This window comes from Fukomys damarensis, unplaced genomic scaffold (assembly GCF_012274545.1).
Source record: "Fukomys damarensis isolate Sample0158 unplaced genomic scaffold, DMR_v1.0_HiC HiC_scaffold_25, whole genome shotgun sequence".
NCBI lineage: Eukaryota > Metazoa > Chordata > Mammalia > Rodentia > Bathyergidae > Fukomys > Fukomys damarensis.
Genome location: NW_022900937.1, coordinates 1,241,568 through 1,259,275, shown reverse-complemented (window position 1 = coordinate 1,259,275; position 17,708 = coordinate 1,241,568).

Sequence of the window (17,708 nt, the reverse complement as noted above, 5' to 3'; positions counted from 1 at the left end):
TTCATAATCATGTCTTTTATCTGGGAAATTATTTCTGTTTTGAATATTTCTAGTGCTTCAATCACCTGTGTTTTTACTTCCTGTGCTATCAGTTCAAATTGTCCATGTGGTTAATATCAGATTTTTCCATCTTGTCTCCCGAAGAATTTGCCTTTGGTAAGTTGGAAGACTGCATCTTGTTCAAATGTCTCTTCCTTTCTATTATTGTTGTTGGTATGTGGGGGGTTGGGTTGGGGTGGATTGCTGGCAGCCCCACATATTTCTTTATTGTCACAAAATCGTGTTATATACCTAAAGACTTAAGATTATGGCATTGTCTTTGTGGTTTGTCTAACAATTAAAATGTCTTTCCTTATCTCCAGTGACAGGACACAAGGCTGACTTCCTAAGTATAATTTCTCAGGCATTGCTTATTTCTGGTTACTATGTACATAACTCTTTAAATTCTTTGTTTTTAGTCACTGTTAATATTTGGGAAGTATCTCTTCCTAACCACATCTTGTGTTGTTCTCTCAGTATATAACCATAGTCTTTTTCTTGGTATATTTATTCCAGCTATATTAAGTACTGACATAGTAAAATGAGGGTTTTCTATTTTTATCTATTCTACATTTGCTTTCTTTCCTTCCTTGCTATACCTGGGGACTAATCAAGCTTTGTCGTTTTCGTGCATTTTCCAGCCTGGTTAACTGGTTAGATGCGCCTCATTCTGGCCACTACCCTCAGTACAGCAGCATGCCTCCCTATTGTATTATCCTGTGAACGATTACTACTTTCTGAAAAACACTAAAATCTTTAAGTGACTTAACTCCATTTACCTCTTCTTGCCTTTTTTAAATTTTAATACTTATAAATATTTTAAATTACTTAAGATTTGTTTGTAGTCAGCGATTACTTGTTCAGTGCTCCACATTTCTTTTTAGATTACTTTTATCTTGTCTAGGATCATTTCTTTCTTCCTTAGGAATTCTCTTTAATACTTATTTCGATGCAGACTTTCTTATGACAATTTTTTTTTGTTTTTTATTTACTGAAAATTGTCACACTTCATTTCTGAAGGATATTTCCTCTAGATGTAGAACTCTAAGCTGACAGTCATTTTCTTTTAGCTCTTTTATTACAGTCTTTGACTTTCTTATTTCAGTTAAGAAGTCAACTGTAAGTCATAAAACTACTTATCTGAAGTCCTTATTTGTCCCCTTTGAAGATGTTTTCTCTTTGCCCTTAGTTTTTAGCAATTTGACTCTGATATATGTACCCACATGTACATGTATCTGCGTGTGATGTACATGTGTTGGTCTTGTCAATTTTTGCATCTATCCTTAGGGTTGGCTGAGATTCTAGAATCTGAGTTTGTCTTTCATCAACTTGGAGCACTGCCATTATTCCTTCAATCACTTTTTCTAATGTTCTCTATTTTTCATCAAATTGCACATATGCTAATTAGCATTAAGTATTCACTACCTGCCACATCTGTTATTCTGTGTTCTATGTTTTGCACTCTTTCTGTTGTTTTAATTTGCATGCTTTCTGTTGCCCTGTCTCCTACTGAGGAGTTTTCCTTTAAAATGATGCATTATGGCCTTAATTTCTAGGATGTGTGATTTCAGTCCTACTCTGAGAAGAAAACAGCCTGAGAAGGGAGCCAGAGGGAAGAAAGTATAAATTAGGAGTGTGGAAAGCTGAGCATAACAGTGTTCCAGTCCCTGGACTCAGAGATTCTTCAAACTATTTTAAAATGTGTGAGTCCATAAATCCATTTCTGTTAGTTAGGATGTGGGTCCAGTTGTTTAAAACTTAATCCTGACAAAAGTATAATAAGCAAACTGATATTTAACACTCTAGTAAAACCTTCCTATTATCTTTCTTGTCCTCACAAGTTTGGATTAAAATACTTTTGTGTGTACCTGGGCAGGACCAGCAGAAACACATTTATGCAAGAGGTTTACACATCCTGGAAGGAGGGGAAAAAACATCCAAAAAGAGAGAAAGTAGACCTAAGTATGCTCCAGTGTTGTGGTTTTCATCTAGCTGTGCCCCCAAAGTCTCATGTGCTTACAGGTGAGGCTTTGGGAGGTGATTGGGTCACAGTGGCCTGATCCTCATCAGTTGATTACTGATACACTAATGAGTTCATAGCTCACTGTGATATTGGGAGGTGCAGCCTGGACAGAGGAGGTGTTCACTGAGGGCGTGGCCTGGAAGGGTCTCTCTCCCTCCTCCTCCCTTGATCTCTCTGCTTCCTGCTGCCATGCCAGGAGCAAATCTCCTCCTCCAGGCCACTCTGCCATGATGCCCTGCCTTGGAGCCAGTCATGGACTGTAGCCAAACTAAACCTCTCCTCCTTACAGTTGTGGGGGGTCCGGTGTTTTGTCCCAGCAGTGAAAAAAGTAACTAAGCAATCCAGAAACAACCTTTCAGAGTTGGGACAAAAGAGAGATATGGTCAATTGGTTAGTACAGGACACCATGAAGTATTTTTCAGCAATGGCCAGGGTAAAAATTCTTTGGTGACTAACCAGGCAGCCCTTATTAGGCAGAAGCAGAAACCAATGAAACAACAATATCTAAAAATGACCTTGTTTGGTACCACAGCTTCAGGTAATCGAGAAATCTTGCATTACTACACTCACCCACTACTTGTCTATTGCTCCATGAAGATTGGCTAAGTTTTACTCCTTAGTAGCCTCAGAACATGACACTCCTTGCAAATAATGGGGGTATGAATGTATTTGGAAAGAGACCAGCATGAAGTACAAAAGGCATTAGGTGGGGAATGAAAAAACAAATGCTCCAGTGGTAGATTCATCAACACAGTCTTGCTTACTCTAATCAAGCCGCAGAGCTTTGTCTGTTTTCTATAAAACCCACAGTGCCTGGTAAATCTGTGAAATGATAAGTGAAAAGAGCATGGCAAAGCACTCAGTAAACTAAAAAATACAATGTAAACGGCTAATAATATTCTTGATGTTCATAATGTTTACATCGATGTTATTCAATTTGTAATTTAAAGTCAGAAAGTCGTTTCAAGCTGCAAGTGAATTCAAATGTCTTATTCAGATTATTACTAAGAACCCGCATGGTAGGAATAGGATTAAATGGGTCACATTCTCTCGCAGTGGTATTTACTATGAACTTACCTTAGGCCATGGGCCACGCTTACACTTTGCACTCGCAATTGTAACTAAAATGTTGAAAACACATTCTGATATTAAATCACTTAACAAGCTTGTACCCGAAAATCTTTGTGTCCTCCGTCACCTGCCCCTCTCATCAAAATTCACTGTCACACACCTACTTGGGTTATCTTAAGTCCATCACATTTCTTGACTTTAGAGACTACATTTATATTGAAGCTCCTTGCAGTGATGCTCCTGGAGTTGCACAGCTCCTAATTTTCTGAAACTTGGCTTCATAAGCATTAGAGCAAAGAGAAGACAATATATGAAGATGATCCAATTGCCTTGGTCTCTCTGGAGACTTTATCCAACTGCTCTTCTTTCCCCAGTCTCTCGTGCTTTAGGCACCCTGGAGTTCTCTTCCCAGCCTCCTTCACCATGGACTCTTGGCTGACTCACCCAGCTCCCTACCTTCCATGGAGACTTGTGTGAGAGACTATCTCCAGCTGTGTCTCTGTGCTCTGTGTGCTCACTTTTGTTTTCAGAGCTGCCTCTTGGATGTGCATGGATGAGGTTAGCCGTGCTGTTTGCTGTGATTCAAGGAGAAAAGATGACAGAAATCACATGATGATGGAGCCGTCCTCAAGTGTTTCTACACAGCCAGACACCCTACTACCAGAATGTCTTCTAAACACATCACTGTTGAGTTGCAGTAATCCAAATAACATAGAGGCACAGATATTCATGAAGAGAAAGAACACAGCACATAGCTTAGTTATCTGAAACTTGTGCGTATCTTAAACTGTTTTGTGATAAATAATGTCATAGAAGAAGTTTGTAATATAAACAATTGATGTGTATTTAATTCACTTATCTATCAGCATATTGGTTTCCACGAGCATTTCCAAAGTGTGTGGAATCTCCTGACCACAGCTAACACCAAATGTGTGGTTGTTGTCTGATACCAAATACAGGTCAGTGTTCCAGACCACTTTTCCAGCTCCAAAAAGACTCAGTTCGATTCTGACACTGACTCCCAGTGTTAGTCCCAACCTGAGATCCAGGGCACAGTCCTAGACTGGGTTACTCAGAGGGCACCCAACGTGGAGTGCCCAGGCTCCCCACACTTCTGCCCACAGGAGCACAGATCTGGGGGCACCCATGCTTCCTCCTCTGGTCACCTAACAAGAACGACCCACAGAATTCAGGAAACCTTATACTCTGAGGTTACTGTAGATAAAGTGAACAGCCAGAGAAGGGGGTACACGGTGCAAGATCCAGAGAGCCCCCACACAGAGCCTGTGTCCTTCTGAAGCTGGTGTTCAGCCCTCACAGCACATGAGCACTTTAACTCACCAGCTCCCCGAGCCACAGCACCTAAAGTTCCTTGGAGGTTTCGATACACCGGCTCGATCAGCCAATAATTGGTCATTGATGGTTGAATTCGACCTCCAGCTTCTCTCCTCCCTCCCCTGGAGTCTTGAAGGCAAGACTGAAGCTAAATTCTCTGATATGCTGTTAGTTTCTCTGGTGCCCAGTCCTTGTCCTGAAGAGATCTAGCTTCCCAGTCATGGACGTCTCATTAGCGTGCAAAATTTTAGGTGATCAGAACCACTGAAAAATATTTATTTTTATTTTATCATAATAAAAAAGGGCATCATAATCTCTAGACTCAATGAAATTCCAATGAATTATTTTGAGGTTGTCCACTGACTAAAGTTTATGAGGAATTGCCAGTGAAATAGAATAGACATCATAATATTGAAGTAGAATAAAATTGGAGGACCAACATACCCAACTTCAAGACAATATAAATCTACAGTAATCAAGATAAGGTGCTATTGGTGGAAAAGTGGACAAACAGATTAATGGAACAGAGAGCCCAGAAAGAGAATCATGTAAATATATTCAACTGGCCTTTGACAAAGAGAAAAGGCAAGAAAATAGGGCACAGAGTCCTTTCAACAAATTGTGCTTAAAGAACTAGACATCCACAAACACAAAAAATAAAGGATCATAGACACAGGTATTATAACCTTTCACAAAAATTAACTCAAAGTGATTTATAAACCTAAATGGAAAACTGTAAAATTCCTAGAAGATATGAGACAACAAAAGGACCCTGACCATAGTGAAATCTTTGTATATATAACACTGAATGTATGCTCCATGAAGGAAGTACTTAATAAGCAGGACTTCATTTAAATTTTAAAAACTTTGCTCTATGAAACACAATCTCAAGAAGATGAAAAGACAGGCCACAGAGGCTTGGGAAGAAATATTTCCAAGACACATCTAATAAAAGTGTTATCCAAAATATACCAAAAAAAAACTCTTAAAAGAAAATAAGAAAACATAATAAAAAAATAAGTCAAAGATCTTACCTAACACCTCACCAAAGAAAATATACAAGCGGCAAAGAAGCATGTAAACAGATACCTTACATCACAAGTCAGCAGTGGGCATTCAAAATAGCACAGCCACTTTGGAAGATAGGTGGATTGTTGCAAAACTAAGCATAACCTTACCATATGACCCAGCAATCCACTCCTTAGTACCTACACAGAGGATGAAAACTTACGTACATGCAAACACCTGTACACAGGTGTTTATACCAGCTTTATCTGCACTCACCAAAACTTGGGCGCACCTTTAGTAGGAGTATGGGGAAGCTGTGGGTGTACACATGAGGCGAAATGTCTACTGCTGAAGGGAAGAGAGCCACCAGGCCACGCAAAGGCACGGGGAGCCTTAAAGGTGCCCTGTGGAGTGAAAGAAAGTAATCCCGCCGGCTATGTACCACATGCTTCCACTGCATAGCATCCCGGAATAGGCATGGCAGGGTGGATGGGCAAAGCACAGAGGTTTAGTGGGCTGGAAATTGCGTGGTATTGTAATGGTGAACACACATCACTGCACTGTGTCCAAACCCATGCAGTGTCCGGAACCAAGGGTAATGTTGTCTGCATGATGACGTGTAATGTTGTCTTGGCAGCAGTAACAAGTGTAACAAGTGAAAAATCCACCTGTAGATGTTATTTAAAATAGGAAATCATAGTCAGGTGCAATAGCCCAGGCTTGTAATTCCAGGTACTCGGGAGGCTGAGGCAGGAGCATCACATAGTCATGCCTGGCCTGAATACTTAGTGAGATTGTATGAAAATGTAAAACAAAACAAAAAAAGCTGTCAGGATATAGCTCGGTATGAAGGAAGGGAGAAAGAGAACATGAAAGAGAAAGTCACATTAAAGAAAGAATAAGTACACATAAGACATATAAAAACAATTTTTTAATTTACATATATACACAAAATGTTACAAATGATTGCCTTTTGGAGATAGATTTACTATGAAGAGACAAAGAGGAAAGATCCATTTTTTAATTCTATGTTTAATTTAGTTTTTTATTTCAACTTGTATGATGAAGTTGTGCTCATGTTTTACTGTGATGCTGAGTCACACACACTTGCATAGACAAGTATTCCTGAAAAGCAACCTTTAGGTGCAGGTATCCAGGCTTGGAAAGGGTGTGCACGTGGCTTTCCCTCTTGCACAACTGCCCTCTGTATTCTCCCCTTGCATCCTACACCATCAGTACACTGACATCTTGCTTCCCCTCATCAGCCTTTGGACCACTCCGACACCGGGGACGGCACAGCCGTTGGATTGTTCCTGCCCCCAGCATCTCTTCTCCCCATGTCCTCCGAGTCCTCCTCCACCTCTGCTGGTCCCACCTGGCCAAAAGACTTCTGCTGCACTCAGGTCTGCTACTATGTAAACACACAGAGCTCAGCAAGTAACTCAAAGTCTCTGAAGTGCAGTTTCACAATCGAGAAGTTCCGAAGACTTCCACAGTTACTGCCTGTGCATTATTATCTTTATTTCTGATTAATCCATCCCCTGCCTTTGTTGGGGACCTGTGACCTGTCGATTCCAAAGTTCCTAAGCACTTCATACACACTCATTAGGAACGTGGATGGCCCCAACTTTTACCCATGGGAAACAAAGACACTTGCCTTTCAAAGCACCCACATTTCTCAACCCGAACCATGGGAGCTCTGAGGCAAAGGTATCAGGACCCACACTGTGTCTCAGAGTGTGGAAGATAGGAAATTTACTGCCTCAGAGTGTTGTTATTCTTTTATTATTTGATTGTGAAACTTTCTTTTATTTTTTCATAAAACAAAAAAGAAATTTTATCTCCTTACAATCAGAATCACTTTGGGTGGCAACAGTGTCTTGTTTTCATCTTGAGTATCAGAAGTCCGACACACTGAAGGATGAGAGCAGAAATAAGCAAATCCTTTTATTCGATGTAGAGAAATGACAATCAGGTAAAGATTCATAAAAGATTCACTGTTACATTGTTTCTCTAGGTCACTTCATGTAAATACATACAGATTGTTACTTTTAGATAACTATTTACTTAGCACTGTGCTTTGTGCGGTTTACACTTCTCAGGACAGTTCTGGTGGCAGGCAGAAGGTTGCTTGAATTTGGTTCTGTAAAGCATGGCATTCATACCTGGGCATAACACCCTGAGTGATTCATAGAATCCATGCTGTGGCTACAGGTGAAATCATAAATGATGACACTCTTTCAATTATTCAGGTAGTCGTACCTCCAGCCTCTGCACTTTCTATAACATTGAAGTGAAGTTATGCAGGGAAATGCTGTTGCTCCGTGCTGCTTGTTATTTTCCTTATAAATAAATCTAGTGACACTATAATCACACGTGAATCACAACATTTTAAAACTTTATTTAAAAATCTATGCTTAAAGTGGAGTTGGCGTTATTGGCACCACTGCAAAAAGAGTTTAAAGCTGCATAAGTGTTCCTATCCTACAAAAAGGCCATGGCTCATGCACACTTTGAAGACACAACGGCTCTGAGCTCAGCGGGCTCCACAGGCTCGGGTGCAGCTGCTCAGGCACAGCAGACGCCAGCCTGCCACGTCTGGTCTCTCACGGTGCTGTGTAGGAGCCTTCGTCTGTCACAGACATCACCTGAGGCTTCTTCGGGAAGTCATGTCCTCTGTAAAAAACTCAACACAAACTCTTTATACCATTAGCTCCCATAGAGTATATCTGTCTTAAATCCATTATGCATAAAAATCTAAATCAGAAGTATTTTCCCCTGGTAAAGATGTATAACATTAAAATGGTTGTTCTCCCATTTTATTCTTTCCTATTTCCCCTTACCCCTTCTAGATATAATAACCTATTTCTGAAGTATTACATATAATTCTGTGACAAATCCACTTTAGCCTTGGTAATGCCCTTCGTTTTGACTTCAAAACATTCATTGGCTCACACGGATTTGTACTATTTAACACCCAGATAAAGGTAAGCTGCCTTTTTTAATAATGATGGATTACATTTTCTCGTTACATGCTCTTATTCAATTGGATTTTTTCAATTTAAGCACATCTATTCTAGGAGAAAAATGTAATGTCAGCCTGAGAATAATTGTAGTTATTAGAAAAGTAAACATAATAAAACATAAGCAACATAAACTGAAATTATCTGATTAAATTACTATAAAAGACTAATATTTTCCACAAAAAAATGTTGCCTAGGTGCTCTCTGTTTTACCCTTCACTTTCTCTTTTAAGTCAATGTTAAGACTTATATCTTCCCATAAAGAAATATATATGGACAACATAGGGATATTTTAAGTAGAAATTAGCTTGGGCCATGTGTAGTCAAAGAGATACTGTGATATTTTAGTTCAAAGCCTTTTCCAACATTCCCTAGGCTAACAAATATATTATTGTTTTCACAGATGTTCTACCTGAAAACTAGTTCCAGACTAAGACTCATTTATTACATATTTTATAATGACCTGGAAGACAGCAGTTCAAAGTTTCTCATACAAAGAAATAACAAATATTTAAGAAGAAGAAAATGCTCATTGCTTTGCTTTGGTCAATAGACATATGTGTATCACATTATTATAGTGTAGTCCATAAGTAAATACAATTAGTATGTGTCATTTAAAGATTTTTTCATGTAAAAAGCTTCAAGTCTTTCGAATGGGTTAGTCCTAACTTTCTGATAATATCACCAAGTCCAGTGAACTTATTTTGGTCATGTAAAACTCATGTGAATGAAAATAAAAATACCTTATTGAGATCGCTACCACATCATTTAAAATCATTAAAAACATGTGCTCGTATTACTGAGACATGAAGAATTTAAATCGTTCATTTTTTAAATAATTCTATCATTGCTTTTCTTCAGGCTGGAGTAAGTCGGTACTATCCATAATAATCACAACACACACAACAATCACTATGTCTATGTTTTCCCTAAACCTCAGAAGCGTTCCAGAAGATAGGTAAGAGAGATATGCTCATCCTTTCTACATGGGGACACTAAGGCTCAGTACAGATCTTTCCCCAAACTGCACCACTTACCTTTAAAGTAGCATTTGGCACCTGGTTGACCTGATTCTCAAACGTCTGACCACTGCTGGGCGCTCCTGACCCTCGTATTCCTGGTACCCAGTGCTGAGACTGGAACCCAGGCGTTGCTCCTGCTCTAGCTTGACACTGAGTCTAACATCTAATGGTGCTCGTGATATGTTCAGAATGAATTAATACATAAAAACAGCGAATTCATGAAACAATAAAATATTAGGCTTGGTAGGATACAGAACATGTCCCCTAAACTTGAAATGTACTATCAATTTCTTAAAGCCCACACACAAAATAATAAAGGTATACATTAGTGGCCTGATCTCCTTAAAATCACATTCATAGCAGTATTTTTAAAAATCAGCCTGCAGCACTCACATTTTAAGGCACTAGAATATGTGTCTCTGAGGAATTAGGCACAGTGATGTCTTCCACTGCTATCATTCAACTTCAGACTTTGTGACGATCTGTTAATAAAACATTCCCTTTTTGAAAGTCAGATGAAGATGGCATGATTCACAGACATTGCTTTTTCAGAGAGGTCAATATTTCAGTCTGATATTTGGGTTTAAAATCATATTTTCTAGTGGAGACTCCTTTAGAGAGCAGAATGCAGTATTCACTATTTTCAGGCACATTATTGTTGGAACAGATCCTGCAGCAATGAACCTGAGAGATTGGCAGGATGGAAAAGTAAGAGTTCAGAAGAGACAAAGTGACTGAAAGAGAAGAAGGAGGACAGGACCCAGGAGATAAATGAGGAGGCAGAGAAGAGAGAGAGTGGGCAGGGAGGTCTAGTAACAGGCATAGAGCATGGCATAATCCTATTGTTGTAGGACTATTTTGTTAAAATAAAGAATATTGTGTTTTTCTTCTTTAAAACATTTCATAACAGTGCACCAAAAGAAAGCTATAGACGCCCTCCTGTTTCATTTCCTGCCTTCGCAGAATGTTGTGTTACTAAAATATTTTTATTACAGCAGAACCTGAAGCAATATAAAATGTTTGCTTGAGGATTATTTTTAGTCCCTTTAAGTTGAACTTCTGTAATGAAATCTATTTACAGACATTCCACAGTGCCCTGTGGTTACTAGCTTATGCAAATGAAGCACGACCTTGGGAATAAACCTCTGGCCCCTGTCCTCCTCCTGGCTTCAAAGGTCTCTAGGCAATCATGTTTTTAAGTGAAAAGATGTTTAAGCTGAATTGAAATAGAAAGACAGGGAGCCTAACTTGATACCCAATACTCATATAACCCAACCATTTACTATCTCCTCTTTTCCCATAAATATTTAGACACTAATTTTTAAATCCATTTGGGATAGATGTGTTTGTGTGTGGTGATTCTGTTCAGCCTATACTTTTACTTTGAACACTACGAACTAGAGGCCAATATCAATCAATAGTCATTTACTCTAACTTCATATTTTGTTTCTTACTTAAAGTAAGGGTCACTAAATTGGGACAGAATTGGTTTACTGATAATAAAATCTCTTCACTGAAAATATAATTGTGCTATGACCAAAACAAAGTGATCAGGAAGATTTATATAATTTCATGAGGAAAATATTACATGAATATATTAGCATTGAAATACAGTGGTATCTGTAAGCAATTGAGGAGAAAATAAGGATCTACTTTTTAAGAGAGAGGGTAATGAAATCAAGTGACTTTACTTTCAGGAGTGTATACAGTGAGTAGAAAAGAGCCATTTAAAATGTTGGAACCAGAGTCATCATTATAAACTCCATAATTCTAAGGAGTACCTTCCTGCTGGCTACCATCATAGAAAAATCCGGACTGTTTGTTTTGTGGGACAAATTGTTTAAAGATGAACCAGCCTTGGATTGCCAGGGATTAAAGTCACCTCATGAGTCTCAGGGTCAAAATGTCATCCCGGTTTATTGCTAAATTAGGAAATAATCCAAGATAACTGTGGAATTTGTAAGCCAAAATGCCTATTATGGAATATTTCAAGAGATGACTAACTTTTTAACCTGACCAGTGTGATGAAGCCAGAGTGGAAGAAGATATTGGCACTTACCCGCAAATATTTTTTTTTAATTTCCTAAGTTTGCTGAGGCTACCATTTTTATTGAAATATGGAGCTTCATTAAAATTAAATATTTACTACTTAAACTCTATTATTTACATTTTGCACTTTGTTACTGATCATCAAATTTAGGTCATGGGATCTTACTACAGGTAGTTCATATTTACAGGTAGTCAAAATTTTGCATACGTGACTTCTTGGGCTTTGAAATGGCCTGACTTTCAATGCAGACCCTCAAGGCCACAGCCACTTACCTGGGAAATTCAAACAGACTCCAGAATGGGATGAAGAGTCCTAAGGCCCGGCCAGCAGCAGGTGACCAAAAGGTAAATAAATAACGGGCCCAAAACGTGTGCCAGAAATACTTGCTAAAATGTGACAGGTGTCAGCAAGTAATGATGTAAAATGTTTGTGGCCCCTAAGGGTGCTGTTGAATTAAACAGAAATAATGTGCAAAACCACAAGTAAAAAATAGTGCAACAGAACTAAGAGCAAGTCATTCTGAAGAAAGCTTAGCATAGTAAACCAAAATACAATTAAAACACACTAAGTAATTGTAGTGCTACAGAAAAACTAAGAACCCAGTAGAAAAAAATGAAAGAGCTCAAACCTCTTAAAAGTAGGAAATCCATCTGTAAACATCCAGTAATTAAAGAAAATGCTTCTAAAAAACAACAACAACAAAACAAAACATAAATATATATATATATTTGTATACGTATATATATATATACATTTATATTTCTTTCCAGCTTAGTATTCATGCAAACCAAAGGGATTTCTTTCAGAAACATATTTTCCAAAATGGTACCTACCTCTCAAGTGGTTAAATGTCAAGGATTAAGAAAATGTTTGGGAATAATTTCAACAACAGTTTCTGCTCCTCAGGCTAAGAAGAGAATGGCAGCAGCCCCAAGATAAAGAGCTTTTCCTAGGAGCACAGCATGCTTATAAGTTGACCTCCAACAGACTAGTGTTGATTGCTCATTTGTCATTTATTCTCTCAACAAATATTAATTGACATTTCTTATACGACAACCACTGTATTCACACGTTTTTATGAGGAGCTGAACAAGAAAAAAATCCTCTGGTCTTCAACATGTAACCAAGAGTGGGAGGAAAATGCCAAAGGTCAGGGGACAGAGCCAGAAGCAATGACAGATTGGGAAAAGTGTGGTAAGGGAACAAGAGGGTGGAGCAGGAAGGTAGCTGGGGAAGGCTTCGCTCTGACTTAGGTCGGACTTCATGAGCCACATTTCTGAGAAATGTTTATTACACAACCTGAGAAGGAAAGAGCAAAGGTTGGCCAGCCAACAAGGAGGTCCAGGTGTCCACTAGGCAGAAGGAGAAATATGCTCCAAAGACCAGGGGAAAGAATGAAAGGAACTCAGCACAGGCCTGACCAAAGCTCTCAGCAGATGAATCTGGAGCATTCTACTCCAGAGGAACCATGAGCCGAGGGGAAGAGACTGAGATGTTACTTCATTTGCATCAGCCAGACATTAAAGGGCTTCACGTAGGCCACTAACCAATCAAAAGCAGATTTACCACAAAGTTACTGAAGTTTCATCTTCAAGGCCACACGGGGGTTTTCCAAAGTCTGAGAGGGGCCCTAGAAAAGCGTTTACCCGGTCATGTTTTTGTGATATTGTAACGTAGGAATATATATACACATTGCCTCTCGAATATGTGCTCCATCAGAGGATGTCCTGTTTTTTACACAGTGATATCCTCGGAGATCCAAATATCTGTCACACAATAGGTGACTGGTTAATATTTATTGAATGAATGAATGATCTTCAAGGCTCATAATAGCATTCCTTGCCAATGGTACTTACCTCCAGATTGTCCCCCAGTACTATCTATCTGTCTTATATATAAGTACGGATTTTATATAACCCTGGTCATGCTAGTATCCTTCTAGCCTCATATTTTCCAGTAGACACTATGCCTATGAAATAAAGGATCAGCAATAGAAGAGCATTATCAACAGAACAAAGGAGGCAGATCTGGGTTTTAGTTCTCAGTCTATTAGGTCATTTAGATAAGCTACTTAATATTTATTCCTCATCTGCTCCTAGGATTGTAGTGAACATTAAAAGAGATGCTTTTAACATCTCTTGTAAATATAACTTGAGTCAATCCTCCATGTTCCGTGCCCCATTGGGCAGGCAAGCACTGAGTTTAATGGACGGCAGTGTCCTCTATTCGTCCTCTCCCGCACTGACTTTACCAAATCCCTGTCTCTACTCACTGCTGTCACCACGGTCACCATGGGCCTTAGCCCTTAGAATAAACGCTGCTCAAAGAAAGTGGGGAACCGAGTAAGAAGTGGCAACATCCTCTGGAAGGATGACAGGAAGCCCAAGTTCCAGCTCCACGGAGCGCCGTAGTCCCCGGCCTGCCTAGGACCCACGCGCCTCCCTCTGAGCAGGAGGTCAGGGTCGCCAATGAGCCCCGCCTCTGACCGTTACTCGTGAGGACCTCTGGCACACCCCACAGAATGTGGCATTTTTTGGGATTTGACGCTTCTCTGTTTAAGAGTTTCTTTTCTTCTAACAGAGAATTTGAAAGGAATCATCCACATTTTTATACACTTCCAAGATAAAATATCCTCGTAAACATTACCTTGAAGCTATTAGAATGCTTATAGAATTGGTTTTCTCTTTCCCTGAAGAAAAGTAGCACAGGTCTCCAGTTCCTCGCATGGGGTGGGATTGGCTCTGCCCAGTGATGACGAACTGCCTCACCCCTTCCTGGCTCACCCCGAGAGCCTGTGTCTCCTGGGCGCTGGCCCTTCCCTCCAGGATCAGACTTGTCCATGACCTGTGCAGTCAGCTGGGCTGCTCTGCATTGAGAAAGAGCAGCAGTGGACATAGCAATGACTGGGTTCCTCAGGACTCGGCCCCTGGTCTGACATCACTCACGCCCCAGCCCCATTCCCACTAGCCAGCTGCCCTCCCACTGAGGCATGCTGAAACAAAACGGATTGTCTCAGTAATTACTGTCTCCAGCAACCTAAAATTAAACGTATTATCGCAAGTCTATGCTACAATGGGAAAGAAATTTACTCTGAAAACAATGGAAGGGCTAGTCTTGCAAGGAAAGTTTTAACATATAAGTAGAAAAAATGTGTAGAAAAAAGTTTAAGTAGTTGCAGGAAAACGTATTGTTATACCTTACAAAACAACAGAGGTCCCTTTTAGTCCTATTCTAGAGAAATAACAACAAAACTAAGCCTAGTTCTAAATAGCATCATGAAAAGTTGTGTTTAAAGTTCAAGTTGTGCCTATTATTTGGGTTTAAAGTTTAAGTTCTGCTTATTATTTGCATCCGTGCTGAAAATGTACCAGTCGTCATTGTTAAAGGCATAGCATCTCCCAAGAAAGTAACTGAACAATAAATAGCTTGCAATGAATGGCTGATTTTGCTTGGTAAATCCAAAACCTTTTAGTAAGTTTACATAAACACTCTGATAAGGTCTTTGAAACATCTGTGATGAAGATGACACAATGCAGTAACTCCCAAGGGGAACCATTGACAGTAACTGCTCACTGGCTGCCAAAGTCAGTGACTTTCTTGAGATTATGGAAGGCCATTCATTTTTGTTTTCATGAACTTCAAAATGACTTAAGCAAATCCCCAACCAGTAGTTAATGGTTCTTAATTATATGATGTGCTAAAAAAGAAGAATGTCTTATTCACTGAAAGGTAGTATTATTACTAAAATTATCTAACTTTATATGACAGCAAAATTAAAAGATGACATAGCAAAGAGGGAAAGCTATCCCAGGCCGTGGTTAAACAGCATCCAAATTTCCACTTTTCTGTGCCAAGTTTTGCTTTAGAGAATAAGGCTTAGTTACATAAAATGACAGAGAAATGTAAAATGAGATTTCTGAAGTATATTTCAAGTTTAAAACTTTTGATCTAAAACAGTTGTTTTCATCAATTCACAAAGAGCATTCTGCATCACTGAGTGATTATGCAAGTATTTCTACAACTGGATTTTTTACTTTAAAGTCGAGTAACATTACAGTCCATGTTGCAGGGATAAAACACAACACAGTCTTTCAGGGTACTACTGTGCTTAGAACACGAACACGATCAGCACACCTGATAATGTCTGCACCAATTCTGCTGTGGACAAGAACACTCGCTTCCTTCAAACTCGTGTGAGCTCACGAGTGATTCAAGACTTCCGATGCTCTTCTGTCTTGGGAACTCACATACTTGGGACTAAATATGTGTCTAAGCTAAGTTTTCTCACCTAATCCCCAGAAACCCTATGAAATTTACTTTTTCAAACTCTACACTCTGCATGAAAAATTTGAGGCTTAGAGAGGTCAAATGCTATGCTCAAATTGCACAGATTGGGAAGAATACAAACAAAATGCAAATCCCTAATCTGTTCGACGAGAATTCAAATGCCAAACTAACTCCAAAGCTTAGGCTCTTGTACTCTAAAGGCTGCTACATTAGATCCAGCTCTTTCTTTAGCTGCTCCATTAATTGTGTACTCCCTTTACCCAACAAAATGTCCTCGTTGGACAATAATTTCTGTGGCCATCCTTCCCTGAAGACAGTACACATAAAATTGAATTCATGTCTATTCTACCAACTCCCAAAGTCTGTTCCAGCTGTGACATTCCCTACAAATATGAATGGCATTATAGAAAAGCCAGAAAGCAGCAATAATTTTTCACTCCTTTTTCATTTCCCATACCCAAGAATCCATCACATCCTATCCTGTCTTCTACTTTATATCTTCCAAGTCCACCTTTTCCCCAGTATATTTTGAGTAGCTTAGTGTTACTCTCATAATTTCCTTCCTGAACTGTTGTAAACGTTTGCAACTGATATTTTTACCTCCATTCTTACTTACCTCTAATCTGCAACCCAATTGTAATGAGCTTTCTGAAGGACACCTCTTGTCATGTAATCATCACAATTTGAAATCCTGAAAGTGTTCTTTACAGCCTTCAGGACAAAGTGCAAAGTCTTCCCAAGGTCTACGAGACCCTTTATTAATTACCTCTTGCTTAGCTCTCCATCCTAATCTCCCTATACCACGTACTCAGAGATTACAATCTGCTTCACTGAATACATTCTGTAGTCACCAAGACATACAAGAATGTCCATGGCCTTTATGCTTTGGCACAGCGTCTCTTCCTATTTTTTGAGAAATTCTTCCTCTTCCTCTCCACACCCTTCTAAGTATTCACCCAGGACAGTTTCAGCTTCCTTTGTTTCCTGACTGAAGTCTTGCTCAGTACCACGCTGGGCCTGGCAGGCACAAAGACACATCACCATGCTCCAATTCCGCCATTTCTCTCCTGGGGTCCCCTCCTTTGGTGAGGGGTGGTGAAATGCCTCTCAGGCTCTTCTCTTTCACATTGTCCACATGCCCTTTTCCTGTTGCATCCTGTGTTTCCACAACTGAAATTAAGATATAAAATTGTTTTAAATTCCTATTGTCCAACCCTCTGTTTGGCTTAGATGTCTTTCCTTGAACCTCTATAACATCCAGGGCATAATGCTCTGGTTTCTTAACTGTCTCATTCATCTTTAATTCCAACACCAAAATAGATCTGACACAAAGTACATATAAAATACATTGCTAGCACTAACAATAACAGCACATTTGTTTGTTAAATTGGGTTCAATGAAGGCTAATGGTGCTGAAGAAAAGAATATAAATGTTTACTGTACTTATGGTTTTTATTATGTACTTGAAAGTCCCTGAAAACTGAAAAATCTATATCCTATAGAATTCCTTTCTTTTTTAGGAAAAAATACAGCCTAGATTTATACTAGTATCTATTCAAATGATGGTCTGAATTTCAGAGCTAGGAGGAATCACAGGAGGTTGTCTAAGGATTTTAAGTCTTTTTTTAGCATTAGATCAAAATCATACTAGATCAATAGTATATAAAACATCTTACTCCCCAGCTCTTCCCTTAGAGTAAGAGAAGTGGGAATTGCTGTGGTCTAAAGAGCCCTGGTCCTTCTGTTCTCATGGGCAAATCTCACTGGGCTTTGAGAGAATCTAAGGTTCCAAATAGCACACTGGAAAAAATTCTGACCTAACCCTGATTCTTTTTTTTTTTTTTTTTTTT